At 47.0% G+C, this 20,932-nt stretch overlaps 7 non-coding genes and 2 pseudogenes across 7 annotated transcripts; 2 read left to right on the top strand and 7 right to left on the bottom strand.

The window, feature by feature from the left end:
* The first annotated feature begins 842 nt into the window (after positions 1–842).
* Positions 843–993, top strand: LOC135008369 (U1 spliceosomal RNA; annotated as a pseudogene).
* Positions 994–1,145: 152 nt separating this feature from the next.
* Positions 1,146–1,308, top strand: LOC135008210 (U1 spliceosomal RNA). Its single transcript, XR_010208022.1, has one exon. It is a non-coding gene; the product is annotated as a U1 spliceosomal RNA (small nuclear RNA).
* Positions 1,309–11,059: 9,751 nt separating this feature from the next.
* LOC135008026 (U1 spliceosomal RNA) lies at positions 11,060–11,223 on the bottom strand. The gene has a single exon (XR_010207845.1). It is a non-coding gene; the product is annotated as a U1 spliceosomal RNA (small nuclear RNA).
* A 654-nt stretch (positions 11,224–11,877) lies between these two features.
* LOC135008149 (U1 spliceosomal RNA) lies at positions 11,878–12,040 on the bottom strand. The gene has a single exon (XR_010207965.1). It is a non-coding gene; the product is annotated as a U1 spliceosomal RNA (small nuclear RNA).
* Positions 12,041–12,192: 152 nt separating this feature from the next.
* On the bottom strand, positions 12,193–12,356 carry LOC135008060 (U1 spliceosomal RNA). Its single transcript, XR_010207878.1, has one exon. It is a non-coding gene; the product is annotated as a U1 spliceosomal RNA (small nuclear RNA).
* Positions 12,357–13,030: 674 nt separating this feature from the next.
* LOC135008259 (U1 spliceosomal RNA) lies at positions 13,031–13,193 on the bottom strand. Its single transcript, XR_010208066.1, has one exon. It is a non-coding gene; the product is annotated as a U1 spliceosomal RNA (small nuclear RNA).
* A 152-nt stretch (positions 13,194–13,345) lies between these two features.
* On the bottom strand, positions 13,346–13,509 carry LOC135007948 (U1 spliceosomal RNA). Its single transcript, XR_010207769.1, has one exon. It is a non-coding gene; the product is annotated as a U1 spliceosomal RNA (small nuclear RNA).
* Positions 13,510–14,200: 691 nt separating this feature from the next.
* On the bottom strand, positions 14,201–14,342 carry LOC135008209 (U1 spliceosomal RNA; annotated as a pseudogene).
* Positions 14,343–14,494: 152 nt separating this feature from the next.
* Positions 14,495–14,658, bottom strand: LOC135007947 (U1 spliceosomal RNA). Its single transcript, XR_010207768.1, has one exon. It is a non-coding gene; the product is annotated as a U1 spliceosomal RNA (small nuclear RNA).
* Between the last annotated feature and the right edge of the window lie 6,274 nt (positions 14,659–20,932).

Genomic DNA, 20,932 nt, shown 5'->3' with positions numbered 1-20,932 from the left:
GCAGCAGAGTACTGCAATGGAAGCATGCTGGGCCCATAACCCAGAGGTAGACAGATTGAAACTATCCTCTGCTATATGCATTTTTTTTGTTAATTAAAGTAATCCAAAACTGGGATTGATATTTTTGCTCTTTTATTTTTACTTAAAGTACAATAACTTTTACCATTTTAATTTGTTTTAATAGTATATTAACAGTATTGTTTTCTTTCAAAAATTCACTTAATTTTCTTTTCTGTGTGCTAATTAGATATCACCTTGTTTTCACATTAAATAGACTTCCACATGAGAAAGCAGCAAGGATGCAGTGGCGTTAATGTTTCCTGGTTGTAGTGGGGGACTGTGTTTTACATGCCTTACAGAGCAACTCTGGAGCTGTTACAGTGCCCAGCTGCGGCAAGAAATCAGCTTGAATGCTTCAGGGGCTGGGGCATAGCCAACATGAGCCCCACACCGAAGGAGGGTGGAGGTGTTTAATGTGAACTAGGGGTCATCCAAGCACCGCAAAAGGCCGCCATGCCCTGCATAACCCTTTTCTCTTTTCATATGCAGATGAGGGTTCCAGCCAACTTTGGCCCACTGCTTGGATGACATTACCGTATGCAAATCCGTCTTCTGCAGACCTTCACCCAGGAATGCTTTTACTAGTTGTTGCATTTGGTTTGTTGTTTGGGGGTGCTTCAGTATTAGGCAGCCTTCTGCCCTCCCATGTTCATCTGAAAATATGTGTTCTCCCTGCAGTTGTTGTCCCCAGATGAGAGTTCCCTTGTGCTGCCTCAGTTGAATCTCCTTTACTTGACAGAGATGTGCCTGAGCAGCGGCCCTCCCCAGCCCTATCCCAAATCATACTTATTACCATGGTCATGAAGATTGTTCTCCCAGGGTGAGGTTCATTCATTGCATTCTGGGTATGCTGACCCCTGTGATTTCCCCAAATGTGGGAAACTCGACTGCATTATTTGTGGTAGTGGGGGACTGTGTTTGTGCTTTCCTCTGGTCAGCTCTGGTAAAAGTCAGATTTCTTTGTCTCAGATATTCCTCTAGCCTTGTTCTTCTTTCGAGAGTTCCCTTGTGCTGCCTCAGTTGGATCTCCTTCACTTGACAGGGGGGTGCCCGAGCAGTGACCCTCCCCAGCTCTAGCCCAACTCCTACTTACCTGCCAGGTGAGATACTATGATCATGAAGGTGCTTCTCCCAGGGCAAGGCTCACCCATTGCACTCTGGGTGTGCTGCTCCTGCAATTTCCCCAAATGTGGGAAACTTGATTGCATAATTTGTGTTTCCCCTGGTCGGCTCTCGTATAATTCAGATCTCTTTGTCTCAGGTCTCTCTCCAGCCTAGTTTGCTGTCTGTTTCCACTTCTCTTTTCTGGAGCCGCTCCCTTCTATGCCCTTGCGCACTATCCTGACTTCTCCCGTCTGCTTACTTTGTGCCTTCCAACGCACAATGCGAACTACAGGTAGTGCTGCAGGGCCCACACCCTTTTAGTTGCCTTACAGAGCAGCTCTGGAGCTGTTACAGTGCCCAGCTGCTGCAAGAAATCAGCTTGAATGCTTCAGGGGCTGGGGCATAGCCAACATGAGCCCCACACCAAAGGAGGGTGAGGTTGTTTAATGCGAACTAGGGGTCATCCAAGCACCGCAAAAGGTCGCCATGCCCTGCATGCCCCTTTTCTCTTTTCATATGCAGATGAGGGTTCCAGCCAACTTTGGCCCACTGCTTGGATGACATCACCGTATGCAAATCCGTCTGCTGCAGACCTTCCCCCAGGAATGCTTGTACTAGTTGTTGCATATGGTTTGGTATTTGATGGTGCTTCAGTATTAGGCAGCCTTCCGCCCTCCCATGTTCATCTGAAAAGATGTGGTCTCCCTGCAGTTGTTGTCCCCAGACGAGAGTTCCCTTGTGCTTCCTCAGTTGAATCTCCTTAACTTGACGGGGGAGGGGCTGCCCGAGCAGCCACCCTCCCCAGCCCTATCCCAACTCATACTTATTTTGCATATGAGATCTCTTGATCATGAAGATTGTTCTCACAGGGTGAGGTTCATCCATTATATTTTAAAATAGGAAGGTACAAATTACATATTTGAATTGCATCTATGTGCTGGATTCAAATGCCCCCCCCCCTTCCTTTCTCAATTGTGCCCGTCAGCAGCTATTCTAAGGTTGCTGCCAATGGGTGTGACACATTAATTTCTTCTGTGGGGTACACTGGACTCCACAAGGATTCACATTGGGGTGTAGAGTAGGATCTTGATCTGAGGCACCAACCGGCTCAAAGCTTTTGACTGTTCCCAAGATGCTCAGCGCATCCTCCTCTATAACCCCGCTTCCATGAACAGGGAGCTCAGTTTGTAGTTGGTGCCTTCAGTAGCAGGCCACTTAACAGGGGCCTGCCTCAGGCAGCCTATTCTTAGCTATTAATTTTGACAAGAAAAGAAGAACTTGTTTTATGAGAATCTACAAGGGCTGCAGCAGGCTAGGTCTAATAGACATCTTTACTGCAGCTTCATCACTCCCAGCGGCGCTGTATACTCCCGTGCCCTGGTTGCTGGGTCACTGCAGCGGAGGCTCCGGTTTCTTCCTAAGGTCAGTCACACACACACCGCCCTTCCGGATCACGAGGCCGCTGATGAAGGGGAGCATGGCCGTAGGGGGTGGACCGTGTGCGCACTGGTGTGGACACTGATTACTGGGCAGCCGCTCCACTAGCCACCAGGTACAGTTAAGGAGCACAGGTCTGGGGGTTTTTCTCCTATATTAAACCAATTTTGTACTGCCCGCAGCGCATTGTGATAGGTAATGGGGCCTGATTCAGTTTGGATTGCAATCACAATAAGCGATCCAACTGCAAAAATTGCTAAGAGCATACGCATGTGCCTGCATTTTCTGCGGCACCCCGCAGAGAATGCGATCGCCTCTGCCTGTCAATCGGGGCAGGGGGGGGGAGAGGGGGGTCAGCAACACTCCATTTCCAAGTCAGGGATGGAGCGGTGCGGGGGCAAGGCTTCAAAATGGGGTCTGCAATGGAGGAGACACAGGGGGCGTGGTCACAGCAGCTGTATGACATCACATTCAGCCGCTGTGATCACAAAAATGGTGGCGGCTTCCTGCGCGCACATACAGTCTGTACCAGCAGGAGGCTACACCATTTTTTATGATCACGCTGAACTGCAGTGCGACTGCAATTACAGCATGGTCAAGAAGGGAGGCGTCATGCTGGGTGGCCATTAGAGATGAGCGGGTTCGGTTCCTCGGAATCCGAACCCGCCCGAACTTCACCCTTTTTTGCACGGGTCCGAGCAGACTCGGATCCTCCCGCCTTGCTCGGTTAACCCGAGCGCGCCCGAACGTCATCATCCCGCTGTCGGATTCTCACGAGACTCGGATTCTATATAAGGAGCCGCGCGTTGCCGCCATTTTCACACGTGCATTGAGATTGATAGGGAGAGGACGTGGCTGGCGTCCTCTCCGTTTAGATTAGAAGATAGAGACGAGTGACATTTGATTTACTACTAATTTGGGGAGCAGTTGAACTTGTCAGGAGTACTCAGTAGTGCAGAGTTTTGCTGATAGTGACCACCAGTTTTATTATTTATAATCCGTTCTCTGCCTGAAAAAAAATGATACACATACCATATCTGTGCTCAGCCTCAGTGTGCTGCATGATATATCATCTATGTATATCTGACTGTGCTGAGTGCTCACTGCTCACACAGCTTAATTGTGGGGGAGACTGGGGAGCAGTTATAGCAGGAGTACAGTGCACACTTTTGCTGCCAGTGTGACCACCAGTATATTGTCTGCCTGAAAAAGTTAAACACTCCTGTGGTGTTTTTTTATTTTATTCTATAAACGCATTCTGCTGACAGTGTCCAGCAGGTCCGTCATACATTATATTATATAAATATTTACCTGCAGTAGTGTTATATTTTTTTTTTCATCTCTATCATCTTTATCATCTCTATATTAGCAGACGCAGTACGGTAGTCCACGGCTGTGGCTATCTCTGTGTCGTCAGTGCTCGTCCATAATTGTATACCTACCTACCTGTGGTGGTTTTTTTTTTCTATCTTCTTCATACTAGTAGTTTAGGAGTCTGCTGACAGTGTCCACCAGGTCCATCATTATATTATATACCTACAGTAGTAATATATTTATTATATTATCTATACTAGCAGACGCAGTACGGTAGTCCACGGCTGTGGCTATCTCTGTGTCGTCAGTGCTCGTCCATAATTGTATACCTACCTGTGGTGGGTTTTTTTTTTATCTTCTTCATACTAGTAGTTTAGGAGTCTGCTGACAGTGTCCACCAGGTCCGTCATTATATTATATACCTACAGTAGCAATATATTTAGTATATTATCTATACTAGCAGACGCAGTACGGTAGTCCATGGCTGTACCTACCTCTGTGTCGTCACTCGTCCATAATTGTATACCTAACTGTGGTGGTTTTTTTTTCTATCTTCTTCATACTAGTAGTTTAGGAGTCTGCTGACAGTGTCCATCAGGTCCGTAATTATATTATATACCTACAGTAGTAATATATTTAGTATATTATCTATACTAGCAGACGCAGTACGGTAGTCCACGGCTGTACCTACCTCTGTGTCGTCACTCGTCCATAATTGTATACCAACCTGTGGTGGGGGTTTTTTTTTCTATCTTCTTCATACTAGTAGTTTAGGAGTCTGCTGACAGTGTCCACCAGGTCCGTCATTATATTATATACCTACAGTAGTAATATATTTAGTATATTATCTATGCTAGCAGACGCAGTACGGTAGGCCACGGCTGTGGCTATCTCTGTGTCGTCAGTGCTCGTCCATAATTGTATACCTACCTACCTGTGGTGGGGTTTTTTTTTCTATCTTCTTCATACTAGTAGTTTAGGAGTCTGCTGACAGTGTCCACCAGGTCCGTCATTATATAATATACCTACAGTAGTAATATATTTAGTATATTATCTATACTAGCAGACGCAGTACGGTAGTCCACGGCTGTACCTACCTCTGTGTCGTCACTCGTCCATAATTGTATACCTACCTGTGGTGGAGTTTTTTTTCTATCTTCTTCATACTAGTAGTTTAGCAGTCTGCTGACAGTGTCCACCAGGTCCGTCATTATATTATATATACCTACAGTAGTTATATATATTTTTTTTTATATCATTAATTATCATCTCTATACTAGCAGACGCAGTATGGTAGGCCACGGCTGTGGCTATCTCTGTGTCGTCAGTGCTCGTCCATAATTGTATACCTACCTACCTGTGGTGGTTTTTTTTTTCTATCTTCTTCATACTAGTAGTTTAGCAGTCTGCTGACAGTGTCCACCAGGTCCGTCATTATATTATATATACCTACAGTAGTTATATATATATTTTTTTTATATCATTAATTATCATCTCTATACTAGCAGACGCAGTACGGTAGTCCACGGCTGTAGCTACCTCTGTGTCTTCAGTCACTCGTCATCCATAAGTATACTAGTATCCATCCATCTCCATTGTTTACCTGAGGTGCCTTTTAGTTGTGCCTATTAAAATATGGAGAACAAAAATGTTGAGGTTCCAAAAATAGGGAAAGATCAAGATCCACTTCCACCTCGTGCTGAAGCTGCTGCCACTAGTCATGGCCGAGAAGATGAAATTCCATCAACGTCGTCTGCCAAGGCCGATGCCCAATGTCATAGTACAGAGCATGTAAAATCCAAAACACAAAAGATCAGTAAAAAAAGGACTCAAAAATCTAAATAAAAATCGTCGGAGGAGAAGCGTAAACTTGCCAATATGCCATTTACCACACGGAGTGGCAAGGAACGGCTGAGGCCCTGGCCTATGTTCTTGGCTAGTGGTTCAGCTTCACATGAGGATGGAAGCACTCAGCCTCTCGCTAGAAAAATGAAAAGACTTAAGCTGGCAAAAGCACAGCAAAGAACTGTGCGTTCTTCAAAATCACAAATCCACAAGGAGAGTCCAATTGTGTCGGTTGCGATGCCTGACCTTCCCAACACTGGACGTGAAGAGCATGCACCTTCCACCATTTGCACACCCCCTGCAAGTGCTGGAAGGAGCACCCACAGTCCAGTTCCTGATAGTCAGATTGAAGATGTCAGTGTTGAAGTACACCAGGATGAGGAGGATATGGGTGTTGCTGGCGCTGGGGAGGAAATTGACAAGGAGGATTCTGATGGTGAGGTGGTTTGTTTAAGTCAGGCACCCGGAGAGACACCTGTTGTCCGTGGGAGGAATATGGCCATTGACATGCCTGGTGAAAATACCAAAAAAATCAGCTCTTCGGTGTGGAAGTATTTCAACAGAAATGCGAACAACAGGTGTCAAGCCGTGTGTTGCCTTTGTCAAGCTGTAATAAGTAGGGGTAAGGACGTTAACCACCTCGGGAACATCCTCCCTTATACGTCACCTGCAGCGCATTCATCATAAGTCAGTGACAAGTTCAAAAACTTTGGGTGACAGCGGAAGCAGTCCACTAACCAGTAAATCCCTTCCTCTTGTAACCAAGCTCACGCAAACCACCCCACCAACTCCCTCAGTGTCAATTTCCTCCTTCCCCAGGAATGCCAATAGTCCTGCAGGCCATGTCACTGGCAATTCTGACGAGTTCTCTCCTGCCTGGGATTCCTCCGATGCATCCTTGAGTGTAACGCCTACTGCTGCTGGCGCTGCTGTTGTTGCTGCTGGGAGTCGATGGTCATCCCAGATAACTGAGGCCTTGGCATCCTGGGCGGTGAGAAACGTGGTTCCGGTATCCATCATTACTTCAGAGCCAACTATAGACTTGATTGAGGTACTGTGTCCCCGGTACCAAATACCATCTAGGTTCCATTTCTCTAGGCAGGCGATACCGAAAATGTACACAGACCTCAGAAAAAGACTCACCAGTGTCCTAAAAAATGCAGTTGTACCCAATGTCCACTTAACCACGGACATGTGGACAAGTGGGGCAGGGCAGACTCAGGACTATATGACTGTGACAGCCCACTGGGTAGATGTATTGACTCCCGCCGCAAGAACAGCAGCGGCGGCACCAGTAGCAGCATCTCGCAAACGCCAACTCTTTCCTAGGCAGGCTACGCTTTGTATCACCGCTTTCCAGAATACGCACACAGCTGAAAACCTCTTACGGCAACTGAGGAAGATTATCGCAGAATGGCTTACCCCAATTGGACTCTCCTGTGGATTTGTGGCATCGGACAACGCCAGCAATATTGTGCGTGCATTATATCTGGGCAAATTCCAGCACGTCCCATGTTTTGCACATACCTTGAATTTGGTGGTGCAGAATTATTTAAAAAACGACAGGGGCGTGCAAGAGATGCTGTCGGTGGCCAGAAGAATTGCGGGACACTTTCTGCGTACAGGCACCACGTACAGAAGACTGGAGCAACACCAAAAACGCCTGAACCTGCCCTGCCATCATCTGAAGCAATAAGTGGTAACGAGGTGGAATTCAACCCTCTATATGCTTCAGAGGATGGAGGAGCAGCAAAAGGCCATTCAAGCCTATACATCTGACCACGATATAGGAGGTGGAATGCACCTGTCTCAAGCGCAGTGGAGAATGATTTCAACGTTGTGCAAGGTTCTGAAACCTTTTGAACTTGCCACACGTGAAGTCAGTTCAGACACTGCCAGCCTGAGTCAGGTCATTCCCGTCATCAGGCTTTTGCAGAAGAAGCTGGAGACATCGAAGGAGGAGCTAAGACAGAGCGATTCCGCTAGGCATGTGGGACTTGTGGATGGAGCCCTTCATTCGCTTAACCAGGATTCACGGGTGGTCAATCTGTTGAAATCAGAGCACTACATTTTGGCCACCGTGCTCGATCCTAGATTTAAAACCTACGTTGTATCTCTCTTTCCGGCAGACACAAGTCTGCAGGGGTTCAAAGACCTGCTGGTGAGAAAATTATCAAGTCAAGTGGAACTTGATCGGTCAACAGCTCCTCCTTCACATTCTCCCGCAATTGGGGGTGCGAGGAAAAGGCTCAGAATTCCGAGCCCACCCGCTGGCGGTGATGCAGGGCAGTCTGGAGCGACTGCTGATGCTGACATCTGGTCCGGACTGAAGGACCTGCCAACGATTACGGACATGTCGTCTACTGTCACTGCATATGATTCTCTCACCATTGAAAGAATGGTGGAGGATTATATGAGTGACCGCATCCAAGTAGGCACGTCAGACAGTCCGTACGTATACTGGCAGGAAAAAGAGGCAATTTGGAGGCCCTTGCACAAACTGGCTTTATTCTACCTAAATTGCCCTCCCACAAGTGTGTACTCCGAAAGAGTGTTTAGTGCCGCCGCTCACCTTGTCAGCAATCGGCGTACGAGGTTACTTCCAGAAAATGTGGAGAAGATGATGTTCATTAAAATGAATTATAATCAATTGCTCCGTGGAGACATTGACCAGCAGCAATTGCCTCCACAAAGTACACAGGGAGCTGAGATGGTGGATTCCAGTGGGGACGAATTGATAATCTGTGAGGAGGGGGATGTACACGGTGATGAATCGGAGGATGATGATGAGGTGGACATCTTGCCTCTGTAGAGCCAGTTTGTGCAAGGAGAGATTAATTGCTTCTTTTTTGGTGGGGGTCCAAACCAACCCGTCATATTAGTCACAGTCGTGTGGCAGACCCTGTCACTGAAATGATGGGTTGGTTAAAGTGTGCATGTCCTGTTTATACAACATAAGGGTGGGTGGGAGGGCCCAAGGACAATTCCATCTTGCACCTCTTTTTTCTTTAATTTTTCTTTGCGTCATGTGCTGTTTGGGGAGTGTTTTTTGGAAGGGCCATCCTGCGTGACACTGCAGTGCCACTCCTAGATGGGCCAGGTGTTTGTGTCGGCCACTTGGGTCGCTGAGCTTAGTCACGCAGCTACCTCATTGCGCCTCTTTTTTTCTTTGCGTCATGTGCTGTTTGGGGAGTGTTTTTTGGAAGGGCCATCCTGCGTGACACTGCAGTGACACTCCTAGATGGGCCAGGTGTTTGTGTCGGCCACTTGGGTCGCTGAGCTTAGTCACACAGCTACCTCATTGCGCCTCTTTTTTTCTTTGCGTCATGTGCTGTTTGGGGAGTGTTTTTTGGAAGGGCCATCCTGCGTGACACTGCAGTGCCACTCCTAGATGGGCCAGGTGTTTGTGTCGGCCACTTGGGTCGCTGAGCTTAGTCACACAGCTACCTCATTGCGCCTCTTTTTTTCTTTGCGTCATGTGCTGTTTGGGGAGTGTTTTTTGGAAGGGCCATCCTGCGTGACACTGCAGTGCCACTCCTAGATGGGCCAGGTGTTTGTATCGGCCACTTGGGTCGCTGAGCTTAGTCATCCAGCGACCTCGGTGCAAATTTTAGGACTAAAAATAATATTGTGAGGTGTGAGGTGTTAAGAATAGACTGAAAATGAGTGGAAATTATGGTTATTGAGGTTAATAATACTTTGGGATCAAAATGACTCCCAAATTCTATGATTTAAGCTGTTTTTTAGGGTTTTTTTGAAAAAAACACCCGAATCCAAAACACACCCGAATCCGACAAAAAAAATTCGGTGAGGTTTAGCCAAAATGCGTTCGAACCCAAAACACGGCCGCGGAACCGAACCCAAAACCAAAACACAAAACCCGAAAAATTTCTGGTGCACATCTCTAGTGGCCATGCCCTGTCACTGTGCAGGAGCCAGCACCGCTCACACACTAGTCCCCGGTGCAGCCCCCAACCCCCGGGACACCCGGAGCAACAAAATGTAGATTCAGGCCACCAGGCCACGCCCCTACCTATGAAACCATGCCTCCTTTTTACCATTGCGCTGCTTATCTGCGCGCACTGCATTACAATCTCCCTCGCCACCTCTCTGGGTGTCACCAGTGATAGTGACACCTCTGCCATGCTTGTAGCAGCTGGTCCTAAGATCTGCGCCTCAAGCCCTGAGTGTTTGCCCTTGTGACTTGTTGATCATCATAGCAAAGCAGATGCTTACAGAAAACTGCAGGGGCTTAGATTGAAAATAAAAAAAATTGATGGGTATAAGGTAGAGAGGAGCGGGTTCGGTTCTCCGAGAACCGAATTCCCCACGAACTCCACGTGGTTTACACTGGTCCGAGGCAGGCTCGGTTGTTCCCGCCTGACTCGGAAAACCTGAACAAGGGAAAATGTCATCATCCCGCTGTCGGATTCTCGCGAGATTCGGATTCCATATAAAGAGCTGCGCGTTGCCGCCATTTTTACTCGTGCATTGAAGAGAGAGCGGAGAGGACGTGGCTATGTTCTCTCAGTGGAAATCTCAATATCAGTGCTCAGTATCAGTGGATACTTATTGCTGCTCAGTAATACTAGTAGTGTGTCTCTCCTGCTCAGTGTCAGTTCTCAGTAGTATCCTCATCAGTGCTCAGTATCACTGCTCATTGTCTTGTGCTGCATTGTTGTGCTCAGCATACTACAGTACATTACTAATAGTCCAGTGCTGCATCTTGCTGCTCAGTGTCAGTTCTAGTATCCTCATCAGTGCTCACTATCACTGCTCATTGCATTGTGGTGTTCTGTATACTACAGTAACATAGTAATATAGTAACATATAGTAACATAGTTTTTGAGGTTGAATAGAGGCAAATTGCCCATCGTGTTCAACCTGTTTTAAGTTGTGATGATTCTACATACTTGCTGAATAATGTTTTATGACAAGTTAGCTACTACAACTCATGTTACCCCCGGATTAACCATGTTGATATTTTAAGTATTATAACCTTGGATAGCTTTTTCATTCAGAAATGTATCCATTCCTTTTTTAAATCCAATTACAGAGTCCGCCATTACCACCTTCCCTGGCAGGGAATTCCACATCCTGATTGCCCTAACAGTGAAGATCATAGTATCTCACCTGGCAGGTAAGTAGGAGTTGGGCTAGAGCTGTGGAGGATTGCTGCTCGGGCACCCCCTGTCAAGTGAAGGAGATCCAACTGAGGCAGCACAAGGGAACTCTCGAAAGAAGAACAAGGCTAGAGGAAGATCTGAGACAAAGAAATCTGACTTTTACCAGAGCTGACCAGAGGAAAGCACAAACACAGTCCCCCACTACCACAAATAATGCAGTCGAGTTTCCCACATTTGGGGAAATCACAGGGGTCAGCATACCCAGAATGCAATGAATGAACCTCACCCTGGGAGAACAATCGTCATGACCATGGTATCGCCTATGCAAAATAAGTATGATTTGGGATAGGGCTGGGGAGGGCAGCTGCTCAGGCACATCTCTGTCAAGTATAGGAGATTCAACTGAGGCAGCACAAGGGAACTCTCATCTGGGGACAACAACTGCAGGGAGAACACATATTTTCAGATGAACATGGGAGGGCAGAAGGCTGCCTAATACTGAAGCACCCCAAACAACAAACCAAATGCAACAACTAGTACAAGCATTCCTGGGGGAAGTTCTGCAGAAGACGGATTTGCATACGGTGATGTCATCCAAGCAGTGGGCCAAAGTTGGCTGGAACCCTCATCTGCATATGAAAAGAGAAAAGGGGTATGCAGGGCATGGCGGCCTTTTGCGGCGCTTGGATGACCCTTAGTTCGCATTAAACACCCCCACCCTCCTACGGTGTGGGGCTCATGTTGACAATGCCCCTGCCCCTGAAGCATTCAAGCTGATTTCTTACAGCAGCTTGGCACTGTAACAGCTCCAGAGCTGCTCTGTAAGGCAAGTAAAAGGGTGTGTAGTTTGCATTGTGCATTGGAAGGCACAAAGTAAGCAGACAGGAGGAGAAGTCAGGATAGTACACAAGGGTATAAAAGGGAGGGGCTCAAGAAAAAAGAAGTGGAAACAGACAGCAAACTAGGCTGGAGAGAGACCTGAGACAAAGAGATCTGAATTATACGAGAGCCGACCAGGGGAAACACAAATTATGCAGTCAAGTTTCCCACATTTGGGGAAATCGCAGGGGCAGCACACCCAGAGTGCAATGGGTGAGCCTTGCCCTGGGAGAAGCACCTTCATGATCATAGTATCTCACCTGGCAGGTAAGTAGGTGTTGGGCTTGAGCTGGGGAGGGTCGCTGCTCGGGCACCCCCCTGTCAAGTGAAGGAGATCCAACTGAGGCAGCACAAGGGAACTCTCGAAAGAAGAACAAGGCTAGAGGAAGATCTGAAACAAAGAAATCTGACTTTTACCAGAGCTGACCAGAGGAAAACACAAACACAGTCCCCCACTACCACAAATAATGCAGTCGAGTTACCCACATTTGGGGAAATCACAGGGGTCAGCATACCCAGAATGCAATGAATGAACCTCACCCTGGGAGAATAATCTTCATGACCATGGTATCTCCTATGCAAAATAAGTATGATTTGGGATAGGGCTGGGGAGGGCCGCTGCTCAGGCACATCTCTGTCAAGTAAAGGAGATTCAACTGAGGCAGCACAAGGGAACTCTCATCTGGGGACAACAACTGCAGGGAGAACACATATTTTCAGATGAACATGGGAGGGCAGAAGGCTGCCTAATACTGAAGCACCCCCAAACAACAAACCAAATGCAACAACTAGTGCAAGCATTCCTGGGGGAAGGCCTGCCGCAGATGGATTTGCATATGGTGATGTCATCCAAGCAGTGGGTCAAAGTTGGCTTCAACCCTCGTCTGCATATGAAAAGAGAAAAGGGGCGTGCAGGGCATGGCGGCCTTTTGCGGCGCTTGGATGACCCTTAGTTTGCATTAAACACCCCCACCCTCCTTCGGTGTTGGTCTCATGTTGGCCATGCCCCAGCCCCTGAAGCATTCAAGCTGATTTCTTGCAGCAGCTTGGCACTGTAACAGCTCCAGAGCTGCTCTGTAAGGCAAGTAAAAGGGTGTGGGCCCTGCAGCACTACCTGTAGTTTGCATTGTGCATTGGAAGGCACAAAGTAAGCAGAGAGGAGGAGAAGTCAGGATAGTGCACAAGGGTATAAAAGGGAGGGGCTCAAGAAAAAAGAAGTGGAAACAGACAGCAAACTAGGCTGTAGAGAGACCTGAGACAAAGAGATCTGAATTATACGAGAGCCGACCAGGGGAAACACAAATTCTGCAGTCAAGTTTCCCACATTTGGGGAAATCGCAGGGGCAGCACACCCAGAGTGCAATGGGTGAGCCTTGCCCTGGGAAAAGCACCTTCATGATCATAGTATCTCACCTGGCAGGTAAGTAGGAGTTGGGCTAGAGCTGGGGAGGGTCGCTGCTCGGGCACATCCCTGTCAAGTGAAGGAGATCCAACTGAGGCAGCACAAGGGAACTCTCGAAAGAAGAACAAGGCTAGAGGAAGATCTGAGACAAAGAAATCTGACTTTTACCAGAGCTGACCAGAGGAAAGCACAAACACAGTCCCCCACTACCACAAATAATGCAGTTGAGTTTCCCACATTTGGGGAAATCACAGGGGTCAGCATACCCAGAATGCAATGAATGAACCTAACCCTGGGAGAACAATCTTCATGACCATGGTATCTCCTATGCAAAATAAGTATGATTTGGGATAGGGCTGGGGAGGGCCGCTGCTCAGGCACATCTCTGTCAAGTAAAGGAGATTCAACTGAGGCAGCACAAGGGAACTCTCATCTGGGGACAACAACTGCAGGGAGAACACATATTTTCAGATGAACATGGGAGGGCAGAAGGCTGCCTAATACTGAAGCACCCCCAAACAACAAACCAAATGCAACAACTAGTGCAAGCATTCCTGGGGGAAGGCCTGCAGCAGATGGATTTGAATATGGTGATGTCATCCAAGCAGTGGGTCAAAGTTGGCTTCAACCCTCGTCTGCATATGAAAAGAATAAAGGGGTGTGCAGGGCATGGCGGCCTTTTGCGGCGCTTGGATGACCCCTAGTTTGCATTAAACACCTCCACCCTCCTTCGGTGTGGGGCTCATGTTGGCTATGCCCCAGCCCCTGGAGCATTCAAGCTGATTTCTTGCAGCAGCTGGGCACTGTAACAGCTCCAGAGCTGCTCTGTAAAGCAAGTAAAAGGGTGTGGGCCCTGCAGCACTACCTGTAGTTTGCATTGTGCGTTGGAAGGCACAAAGTAAGCAGACGGGAGAAGTCAGGATAGTGCACAAGGGTATAGAACGGAGGGGCTCAAGAAAAAGTAGTGGAAACAGACAGCAAACTAGGCTGGAGAGCGACCTGAGACAAAGAGATCTGAATTATATGAGAGCCGACCAGGGGAAACACAAATTATGCAGTCAAGTTTCCCACATTTGGGGAAATCGCAGGGGCAGCACACCCAGAGTGCAATGGGTGAGCCTTGCCCTGGGAGAAGCATCTTCATGATCATAGTATCTCACCTGGCAGGTAAGTAGGTGTTGGGCTAGAGCTGGGGAGGGTCGCTGCTCGGGCACCCCCCTGTCAAGTGAAGGAGATCCAACTGAGGCAGCACAAGGGAACTCTCGAAAGAAGAACAAGGCTAGAGGAAGATCTGAGACAAAGAAATCTGACTTTTACCAGAGCTGACCAGAGGAAAGCACAAACACAGTCCCCCACTACCACAAATAATGCAGTTGAGTTTCCCACATTTGGGGAAATCACAGGGGTCAGCATACCCAGAATGCAATGAATGAACCTAACCCTGGGAGAACAATCTTCATGACCATGGTATCTCCTATGCAAAATAAGTATAATTTGGGATAAGGCTGGGGAGGGCCGCTGCTCAGGCACATCTCTGTCAAGTAAAGGAGATTCAACTGAGGCAGCACAAGGGAACTCTCATCTGGGGACAACAACTGCAGGGAGAACACATATTTTCAGATGAACATGGGAGGGCAGAAGGCTGCCTAATACTGAAGCACCCCCAAACAACAAACCAAATGCAACAACTAGTGCAAGCATTCCTGGGGGAAGGCCTGCCGCAGATGGATTTGCATATGGTGATGTCATCCAAGCAGTGGGTCAAAGTTGGTTCAAACACCTTTGCAAAGTTCTATAAGTTTGATACCCTGGCTGAGGAGGACCTCCTGTTTGCTCAATCGGTGCTGCAGAGTCATCCGCACTCTCCTGCCCGTTTGGGAGCTTTGGTATAATCCCCATGGTCCTTACGGAGTCTCCAGCATCCTCTAGGACGTAAGAGAAAATAAGATTTTAAACCTACCGGTAAATCTTTTTCTCGTAGTCCGTAGAGGATGCTTGGTGCCCGTCCCAAGTGCGGTCTACTTCTGCAAGACTTGTATATAGTTATTGCTTACATAAGGGTTATATGTTAGTTTTCATCGGTCTTGGACTGATGCTATGTTGTTTTCATACTGTTAACTGGGTAGTATATCACAAGTTATACGGTGTGATTGGTGTGGCTGGTATGAATCTTGACCTTGGATTAACAAAAATCCTTTCCTCGTACTGTCCGTCTCCTCTGGGCACAGTTTCTCTAACTGAGGTATGGAGGAGGGGCATAGAGGGAGGAGCCAGTGCACACCCAGATCTAAAGTCTTTCTTAAAGTGCCCATGTCTGCTGCGGAGCCCGTCTATCCCCCATGGTCCTTACGGAGTCCCCATCATCCTCTACGGACTACGAGAAAAAAAAATTACCGGTAGGTTTAAAATGTTATTTTTTTCTCTGCAACATACTGCTAAATTGTGCTTCCTAGCTGTTTTTTATAAAATCACTTAGTTAAATCTAACTCTGATTACGTCAGAGAAGGCCAGGTACCCTACACCATAAGAGGGGGTTTGAAATTTTGACTTGTCTACTTAAAGATCACCAAAATCTGATGACAAGGTCAATTACATCCCTGGGTGGGATTGAACCACCAACCTTTTGGTTAATAGCCCATGTAAGTGCAAGAAATCCTGAAGCACTCACTCATCATGGGAAAGTACCAATGTGTTTCTTACAAAAATTCTCCAGATTATTGACTTTTTAAAGTTTTTCTAGGAAACGTTCTAGATGAATGATTATTAGCCTTTGTCAGTATTGACTTTTGCAAGGTGTCTCTGTGGCGCAATCGGTTTGCATGTTTGGCTATTAACCAAAAGGTTGGTGGTTCAATCCCACCCAGGGATGTAATTGACCTTGTCATCAGATTTTGGTGATCTTTAAGTAGACAAGTCAAAATTTAAAAAAAACCCCTTATGGTGTAGGGTACCTGGCCTTCTCTGATGTAATCAGAGTTAGATTTGATTAAGTGATTTTATAAAAAAACAGCTAGGAAGCACAATTTAGCAGTGGGTTGCAGAGAAAAAAAAATATGCTGGCAGAAAAGTCCAATTGAGTGATTAAACAGCTCTTCATTTTCTGATTTTATGTTTATGCTAACAAATTTGCTCTCTGAAAAGTGTCCACAAAGCCAAGTCTCTGATTAACACCTTTGTAGGAATGGTTTTTCACCTATTACTGAAATAAACTTGCTTCATTGGAAAGGCATCAAAGATGCATCCTCATTTCAATGTCTACTGAAATAATACAGGTTGACACCAGGAAACGTCACTGCATCCTTGCTGCTTCCTCACGGGGAAGTCTGTTTAATGTGAAAACAAGGTGATATCTAATCAGCACACAGGTAAGGAATTAAGAAAATCTTTCTTTATGGGTGAAGATGTTTCTCACAAATTGTTGTCCCAATGCATCATTGAAATTCAAGATGGAAGATGATTTTCATATATCACTTGTACATTTTGCATTGCTCTTCTGGTGACAATGTAGTTTGTTTTTGTCAATTACCATTTCAGTAATAGGGTAAAGAAAATTAAGTGGATTTTTTAAAGAAAACAATGCTGTCAATATACTATTAAAACAAATTAAAATGATAAAAGTTATTGTACTTTAAGTAAAAATAAAAGAGCCAAAATATCAATCCCAGTTTTTGATTACTTTAATTATAAAAAAAAAAATGCACATAGCAGAGGATAGTTTCGATCAATCGACCTCTGGGTTATGGGCCCAGCATGCTTCCATTGCACTACTCTGCTGCTCATGAAAGTGTAAGAGATCCTGAAGACTAAATTGATTAAAGGCCTAAAAGTACTGGACTATAAGGAAAGACTTACTAGGCTAAATATTTATACACTAGAAAAGAGGTGCCTAAGAGGAGATATTATTAATATCTTCAAATATGTAAAGATACATAACAAAGAGTTATCAGAGGAATTATTTATTAAAAGAACACGTGGTCACTCGCTGCGACTGGAGGAAAGTTCAGAACGCAATGGAGGAAAGGTTTCTTCACTGTTAGGGCAATCAGGATGTGGAATTCCCTGCCAGGGAAGGTGGTAATGGCGGACTCTGTAATTGGATTTAAAAAAGGAATGGATACATTTCTGAATGAAAAAGCTATCCAAGGTTATAATACTTAAAATATCAACATGGTTAATCCGGGGGTAACATGAGTTATAGTAGCTAACTAGTCATAAAACATTATTCAGCAAGTATGTAGAATCATCACAACTTAAAACAGGTTGAACACGATGGGCAATCTGCCTCTATTCAACCTCAAAAACTATGTTACTATATTACTATGTTATTGTAGTATACAGAACACCACAATGCAATGAGCAGTGATAGTGAGCACTGATGAGGATACTAGAACTGACACTGAGCAGCAAGATGCAGCACTGGACTATTAGTAATGTACTGTAGTATGCTGAGCACCACAATGCAGCACAAGACAATGAGCAGTGATACTGAGCACTGATGAGGATACTACTGAGAACTGACACTGAGCAGGAGAGACACACTACTAGTATTACTGAGCAGCAATAAGTAACCACTGATACTGAGCACTGATATTGAGATTTCCACTGAGAGAACATAGCCACGTCCTCTCCGCTCTCTCTTCAATGCACGAGTAAAAATGGCAGCAACGCGCAGCTCTTTATATGGAATCCGAATCTCGCGAGAATCCGACAGCGGGATGATGACATTTTCCCTTGTTCAGGTTTTCCGAGTCAGGCGGGAACAACCGAGCCTGCCTCGGACCAGTGTAAACCACGTGGAGTTCGTGGGGAATTCGGTTCTCGGAGAACCGAACCCGCTCCTCTCTACCTTATACCCATCAATTTTTTTATTTTCAATCTAAGCCCCTGCAGTTTTCTGTAAGCATCTGCTTCGCTATGATGATCAACAAGTCACAAGGGCAAACACTCAGGGTTTGAGGCGTAGATCTTAGGACCAGCTGCTACAAGCATGGCAGAGGTGTCACTATCACTGGTGACACCCAGAGAGGTGGCGAGGGAGATTGTAATGCAGTGCGCGCAGATAAGCAGCGCAATGGTAAAAAGGAGGCATGGTTTCATAGGTAGGGGCGTGGCCTGGTGGCCTGAATCTACATTTTGTTGCTCCGGGTGTCCCGGGGGTTGGGGGCTGCACCCGGGGACTAGTGTGTGAGCGGTGCTGGCTCCTGCACAGTGACAGGGCATGGCCACCCAGCATGACGCCTCCCTTCTTGACCATGCTGTAATTGCAGTCGCACTGCAGTTCAGCGTGATCATAAAAAATGGTGTAGGCTCCTGCTGGTGCAGACTGTATGTGCGCGCAGGAAGCCGCCACCATTTTTGTGATCACAGCGGCTGAATGTGATGTCATACAGCCGCTGTGACCACGCCCCCTGTGTCTCCTCCGTTGCAGACCCCATTTTGAAGCCTTGCCCCCGCACCGCTCCATCCCTGACTTGGAAATGGAGTGTTGCTGACCCACCTCTCCCCCCCTTCCCCGCCCCGATTGACAGGCAGAGGCGATCACATTCTCTGCGGGGTGCCGCAGAAAATGCAGGCACATGCGTATGCTCTTAGCAATTTTTGCAGTTGGATCGCTTATTGTGATTGCAATCCAACCTGAATCAGGCCCTATTACCTATCACAATGCGCTGCGGGCAGTACAAAATTGGGTTAATATAGGAGAAAAACCCCCAGACCTGTGCTCCTTAACTGTACCTGGTGGCTAGTGGAGCGGCTGCCCAGTAATCAGTGTCCACCGCAGTGCGCACACGGCCCACCCCCTACGGCCTCGCTCTCCTTCATCAGCGGCCTCGTGATCCGGAAGGGTGGTGTGTGTGTGACTGACCTTAGGGTGAAACCGGAGCCTCCGCTGCAGTGACCCAGCAACCAGGGCACGGGAGTATATAGCGCCGCTGGGAGTGATGAAGCTGCAGTAAAGATGTCTATTAGACCTAGCCTGCTGCAGCCCTTGTAGATTCTCATAAAACAAGTTCTTCTTTTCTTGTCAAAATTAATAGCTAAGAATAGGCTGCCTGAGGCAGGCCCCTGTTAATTGGCCTGCTACTGAAGGCACCAACTACAAACTGAGCTCCCTGTTCATGGAAGCGGGGTTATAGAGGAGAATGCACTGAGCTTCTTGGGAACAGTCAAAAGCTTTGAGCCGGTTGGTGCCTCAGATCAAGATCCTACTCTACACCCCAATGTGAATCCTTGTGGAGTCCAGTGTACCCCACAGAAGAAATTAATGTGTCACACCCATTGGCAGCAACCTTAGAATAGCTGCTGACGGGCACAATTGAGAAAGGAAGGGGGGGGGGACATTTGAATCCAGCACATAGATGCAATTCAAATATGTAATTTGTACCTTCCTATTTTAAAATATAATGGATGAACCTCACCCTGTGAGAACAATCTTCATGATCAAGAGATCTAATATGTAAAATAAGTATGAGTTGGGATAGGGCTGGGGAGGGTGGCAGCTCGGGCAGCCCCTCCCCCGTCAAGTTAAGGAGATTCAACTGAGGAAGCACAAGGGAACTCTCGTCTGGGGACAACAACTGCAGGGAGACCACATCTTTTCAGATGAACATGGGAGGGCGGAAGGCTGCCTAATACTGAAGCACCATCAAATATCAAACCATATCCAACAACTAGTACAAGCATTCCTGGGGGAAGGTCTGCAGCAGACGGATTTGCATACGGTGATGTCATCCAAGCAGTGGGCCAAAGTTGGCTGGAACCCTCATCTGCATATAAAAAGAGAAAAGGGGCATGCAGGGCATGGCGGCCTTTTTCAGTGCTTGGATGACCCCTAGTTCGCATTAAACACCCCCACCCTCCTTTGGTGTGGGGCTCATGTTGGCCATGCCCCATCCCCTGAAGCATTCATGCTGATTTCTTGCAGCAGCTGGGCACTGTAACAGCTCCAGAGCTGCTCTGTAAGGCAAGTAAAAGGGTGTGGGCCCTGCAGCACCACCTGTAGTTCGCATTGTGCGTTGGAAGGCACAAAGTAAGCAGACGGGAGGAGAAGTCAGGATAGTACACAAGGGCATCCTTTTCTCTTAGTCCGTAGAGGATGCTGGGGTCACATTAAGAACCATGGGGTATAGACGGGATCCGCAAGAGACATGGGCACTTTAAGACTTTCAAAGGGTGTGAACTGGCTCCTCCCTCTATGCCCCTCCTCCAGACTCCAGTTATAGGAACTGTGCCCAGGGAGACGGACATTTCGAGGAAAGGATTTATTGTTAAACTAAGGTGAGCATCTTACCAGCTCACACCTTAAGCATGCCGCAGAACGTGGCATTCAACAGAACACAAGCCAACGGCATGAACAATTGCAGCAAAAAGCTGACCAGAACCGTAACACAACATGTGTATAACCACAAGTAATAACTGCAGACACAGTATGGACTGGGACGGGTGCCCAGCATCCTCTACGTACTAAGAGAAAAGGATTTACCGGTAGGTATTAAAATCCTATTTTCTCATACGAACTAGAGGATGCTGGGGTCACATTAAGAACCATGGGGTTATACCAAAGCTCTTGAACGGGTGGGAGAGTGCGTACGACTCTGCAGCACCGAATGACCCAACTTGAGGTTATCATCAGCCAAGGTATCAAACTTGTAAAACTTAGCAAAAGTGTTTACTAAATAGCTGCTCGGCAAAGTTGCAATGCCGAGACTCCCCGACCAGCTGCCCAGGATGAACCCACCTTTCTAGTAGAATGGGTCTTCACCTAATT

Source organism: Pseudophryne corroboree, unplaced genomic scaffold (genome assembly GCF_028390025.1).
Source record: "Pseudophryne corroboree isolate aPseCor3 unplaced genomic scaffold, aPseCor3.hap2 scaffold_222, whole genome shotgun sequence".
Lineage (NCBI taxonomy): Eukaryota > Metazoa > Chordata > Amphibia > Anura > Myobatrachidae > Pseudophryne > Pseudophryne corroboree.
Note: the sequence above shows the minus strand (reverse complement) of the source record. Positions and strands in the feature narration are given on the sequence as shown.